The following is a 5337-nucleotide window of genomic DNA, read 5'->3' as shown; positions in this document are numbered from 1 at the left end:
AGATAGATAGATAGATAGATAGATAGATAGATAGATAGATAGATAGATAGATAGATAGATAGATAGATAGATAGATAGATAGATAGATAGATAGATGGATGGATAGATGGATAGATAGATATTCACAAGCCAGTGGTCACACAACACTGTAATTGGTGCTGACTTGCCGTGACTGACTTAAGTTGACCTGACTACTGCCATGATGGCAGGTTTGCATGTCCATGATAGCAGTACCAACATGAAGTGCTCCCATCTGTACTTGTGACATTCTTGCAGCAGAACCCCGCCCTGCGGCTGTTTAGAAAGGACAATACCTGCCTGCCCACAGTGGGAATAGTGAAGGACTTTCAGGATCACAATCATATCCGGACGCTTCATTAGCCAGCAGTTAGTCCGGATATGTCTTTTATTGAAGATGCCTAGGACATTCTGGGTTGATGTGCTCAACAGTGGTAGCTTCGATGAATGACCACTGCACAGCTGCAGGATGCACTACTCCAGGAATGGAGACACTTGTGCAGTCCATGTGTGACCTGCATCACATCCAGAGGAGGCCAATTCCCCTTCTAAACATTTTACACATGCATATATTATAGTGTTGGTCTAGAAAATATCTTTAAAGCACAAACTTGCACTTTTTTTTTATCAGTGTGGACATATATTTCCTTTTTTAATGATAAGCAATTATGTATTTATGTCAATAAACTACAATTGAAAAAACTTGCTTATTTACTTAATTAATTTTCTGAGCTTTCTCACAGTTCATGTCTAGCTCATTTTTGTCACAACCACAGATTGACAGAATTTTGTCTTTTTACAGACTTGACATGTTTAAAACTAGTATATAAAATGTCATTTTAATGCGCTTGTTTGCTGCTTCATTGGGGTTCATAATGCAGAAAACTTTGCTTCCAGTTCTCAGAGCAACTGCGCCTTGTCAATGTAACTTCTCGTATACATGCAAGAATTCTGCGTTATTTCACTAAACTGAATACTGATGTATTACAGTTGTCATTATTAATATTCCTATAAGAAGAAATTCAAGCAGTCAGTTTTTTGGTTTTGTTTTTTTACTTTTTAATGCAATAGGTAAGCATATTGTCCACACGGATTAGCTTATGCACTGCTGGTGTCCCACTTACTTATTGCATAGACAACTGAATAAAAGATGAAGACTAAAGAGTTTAGCTCTGCAGGTAAAATGTCCATAGTCTGCACTTCTTTGCATGTGAACTCAGAGACAAGTATGAACAGCAGAAACACAAAACTGAAACAGAATTTTAAAGAAACCAAGTGACTCATCCAAATAGATTTGCTTACTTGTTAAAGTAATAAAAAAAAAAAAGGCAACCCCTACTTGAACCAATCAGAATGCACATGCGGTACTTTTGTCTTTGCCAACTCAGACTCCTCTTTCCTCATGCAGACCAGGCTCAGCGGGGTACTATGAACTTCATGTTCACCCTCCTCCTTTTTCTGTCCCGGTGACATCATCAGAAACCTGCCCAGCCATAAGCTCACTTCCCCAAGGAGATGTGTAGTAACTCTACAATTCCAGTCACTTTAATACACATGTTTAAAAAGGAGATACTGCACTTCCAGTTCGGTGGAAACAACAAAATCAACAAAACTACACTCAAACATGCAGTTGACTGTATGCCAACATGAAACAAAAACAGTATTTACACCTGTGAAGCATCCCCTGAGGCATCCCCATAAAGAGAGGGGCAACACTAAACACTGACAAAAGGGAAGAGTTAATAATCAAAACCACCTCTAATACATTTAAAAGCCAAACCACTGTAATTTACTTAATAGCAGAATCACAAGCAAAGAAGATCCATATGAAACATATGGACGCTTGAGTTCATGAGATTAACTATTTCCAGCAGAGTCGGATGCTAAAGGACTTTAGACAATCCGAACCAATCAAGCGAGGAGCGCGGTGCAATCAAAGAAAAGGAGAGATGATGAGACTGGACTGATTCCAATCCCCTGGTGATCACTGACGGCAATGTGTTCTGCCAAAAGGTTTTAAATGAACGAGGAATGATGGTCTGGATTTGTGCCTCACAGTAAAAGCTGCACGGTATAAATGATGGCCATGGCCAATTAGGAGACGCAGAATGTGATTATCTGATGAGAAATGGCACCAGTCAGCTGGGATTTCAAAGCTGTTAGTTTTCTAACTCATGCATTGGCAATAATGGCATGGACACAATGCCGTCACTTGTGCAATTGAGCGCTGAATGTCTAATATGTGGGTGTGAATGTGTGCTCCGTACTATTGATGGGATACTTCAAAAACAAATGCATATTATAAAATGAGGAAGGCAGTTTCTTTGACATCACGTTTCGGTAAATACCTAAAATATTCAGCTTTACTCCACTTTACTGTGGTTTATTTCAGAAGTGGAAGTTGTAGACCGGTGATAACAACAACCTCGTAGCACAGGCATAAGAAATAATCAGTACTGTATCGGGAATAGTGAATACTGCAGCTTCCATAGAATACCGAATAAAGTAAATAAATGTATTTCCTTACCCGAATACATATCCTCTGGTGTTTGCTGTCGTTCATCCCTTCTCGTATATCCATGATACACCGCGCATCTCCTCACTCCTTCACCCCAGCAGGTCCCCAGATCGAGTAGACGACTACAGTTTAGTTGGTCTCTTCAAAGTGCGGGTGTTGCTCTCTCTAAATACACCCAAACTGCTTTCTTTCTCCTTTCTTGAGGCAGACTACCCTAAATGTAAGCGCTTACTCTTTTCATCGTCGGTCCCAGTGTTTTCAGCGTCTGAGCATTTACCAGCAACCTCCGCTCTCCTCACTGGTACATTAATGTAGGATATCCCGATGGTCCCGCATGCACCGCGGGCAGGCGGATTTAAACCAAGCCCTTAGCGGTGGTAGTTTGCGTAGCGAACGTTTTGAGGTTGAAATAATTGTAAGTTGTTGGGTAAATTCGTTTAAGGAACACAAAGAGTTCGCGAGCAGCTTAAAACTGGTTTTTGAATGCGCGAGTCCAGCTCGTCTACACGGTGAGGACTCCAACTGCCTGCGCGCGCGGCGCCGCTGGCACACGGGACATCAGAGGTGGATGCAGGAGGGTTTGGTCTGCGTTTTTTTCCAAGCTGCAGGTCTTCGACGTTTCCTCAAAATGTCATGATCACCTATCCGGGTACAGCAGAACGGATCTGTATAAAGTAACTGTAGTTTTATTGTTTCTGGCTGATAAGGCAATAAGGCACGGGAGTTATGTATGCACACATTCATTTTATTTGGGGGGATAATGAGGATTGTCTAAAAAATGTATTTCTTAAGCACCAAAATTGCTAATTACGCAGAATTGACCTGTAAGCTATTGCCGCAAATTCGTGGGCTAATGGTTTCATTCTGATGTTTAGTTGGTACTTATTATACATAATATGGGTCATATTTTCTAAAGTGATGCCATTTATTGTACGCAAAATCTTAAAATGGCTTTGAAGCCAATTTTTTATTTTTTTTTTTAAAGTTCAATTATGCAAATTACGTAAAAACTGATTTCATTGCTGAAAAGTTAATAGAATGAGCTAACATGCACAGTGCCACACTTTATAAGCTCACCTTAATGGAGTAAATTTCAGTATCAGTTCTGAGTATGTTTTTCCTGGTGGTACCACAAGCCAGTGTGTCTGCTATAAAGCGAGCTACAGATCTGCTCCATATACGTATCCCAGTAAGCCATAACATTTCTACTCTAAAACCTGCAAAATGTGATGACGCCATTGCTGATGAGTCAGAATACCTGAAAACACCTGCGTGCATGTGAAGAGCACGCTTTTATGAGTGTGGAAATATTAAATTATTCTAATATCTAATTATTTAATGTAAGTGGAGGCACGACTTGTAACCCTTTTTTTAAATTGACTTACAGTCTAAGGCATAGGTGTCAAACTCTGGCCCGCGGGCCAAATTTGGCCCGCAGACTAATTACATTTGGCCCGCGAAGCCATACCAAATTACTATTAGAGCTGGCCTACTGGTATTATACAGCTAATATATATATTGTTTAGTATTAAGCTTTGCTTGTTCCATATTCAGTTTTTCAGCAAAACTTGTTTGAGTCCATAAGAAAAGATTCATTCTTATATCTGGAGGAAGATTTTTTTTTCAATAAATATTAACGTTAGCCCGCGACTTTGTTCCAGTTTTGAATTTTGGCCCACTGTGTATTTGAGTTTGACACCCCTGGTCTAAGGCCACAAAGAACACACAATTAATAGTTAATGAAAGATAACTCAAACACAGAAGTAACTTATATCTGTTCTGTACAAGAGCATCAGGTAAGTTCATTATAGTCAGGCACTGTGTCGTGTGTGTGTCTGTGTGAGTGTGTGTGTGTGTGTGTGTGTGTGTGTGTGTGTGTGTGTGTGTGTGTGTGTGTGTGTGTGTGTGTGTGTGTGGATTGCTTTTTATTTTCACTATGTAACTCTGAAAAGAAATTTCTTTGGAAAAGTTAAATTCTCACTTTTGCCCTCGTTGTTTCCCAGTAGCTTTCCCCAGGTAGCTGAAATAGCTTAAGGTGGAACAACCAGAGTAACTGTGTCAAACAATAAAGACCCAATTGTTGGAAGAAGCGAAGAAGATAAAAAGGGTAAGTGATAGAAAGGGACAGGAAAACAAACGAGAGTGAACATGAAATAGAATTTCACCTGATTTAAAGGCAACATTCAGCTGACATTTTTTTACAGAAATCAAACCTTCCTATTTATTAGAATGGTAATGCTGGATGTTTTTAAACCAAAAACTCACACGTGAAAAGTTGCTTACTGCCACTTTAAAGAATTTAGAGGTCCATTTACTATTGTTGGTGCATTTCTGTGTACAGTCTACCTCATGAAAGGGACCATCTTTCACAGTGACTTTTTTATATATACTTTAAGTGTATTCTGATGTACTTCAGGAGACATTAAGCTGTCTCCAAGATTTTTTCAGTTAATCATACATCATTACTTGTAGTATACAAAACTAGAAAGACTGCCAGCTCATAAAGTTCAGTCAGGACTTATTACAAACGCTACGCCTCTGGCTCACAAGCTGCTCATAATGTTGAGGGGGATTTAAAAGATTCTACTTCTTTTTGAGCCAATGGTAAAATGATAATTACAGACAAAATTAATGAATGCCCCACTAAGCCTTGGAAAGGCAATGGGGGAAAAAAAGAATATTTGGATTAACCTACTGAATGAACATTTAGTATTCCTTAGTCATTCATGCACGCAGCTAATAATGGCACATCAAAGCTCCAAGGAACACTTAATAGTATAGCCACTCTAAACACAAATATC

The 5337-nt window shown here is 39.3% G+C and overlaps 1 protein-coding gene across 1 annotated transcript in view; it reads right to left on the bottom strand.

The window, feature by feature from the left end:
• Positions 1-3180, bottom strand: part of cntn3a.1 (contactin 3a, tandem duplicate 1) — a 74298-nt gene extending 71118 nt beyond the window's left edge. The window contains exon 1 of the mRNA XM_005948305.3: positions 2546-3180. The gene's annotated coding sequence lies outside the window, so the exon portion shown is untranslated. The remainder of the gene's footprint in view (positions 1-2545) is intronic.
• Between the last annotated feature and the right edge of the window lie 2157 nt (positions 3181-5337).

The sequence above is a fragment of the Haplochromis burtoni genome, unplaced genomic scaffold (genome assembly GCF_018398535.1).
Source record: "Haplochromis burtoni strain Fernald_Lab_line unplaced genomic scaffold, NCSU_Asbu1 Contig_306, whole genome shotgun sequence".
NCBI classification, from domain to species: domain Eukaryota; kingdom Metazoa; phylum Chordata; class Actinopteri; order Cichliformes; family Cichlidae; genus Haplochromis; species Haplochromis burtoni.
Note: the sequence above shows the minus strand (reverse complement) of the source record. Positions and strands in the feature narration are given on the sequence as shown.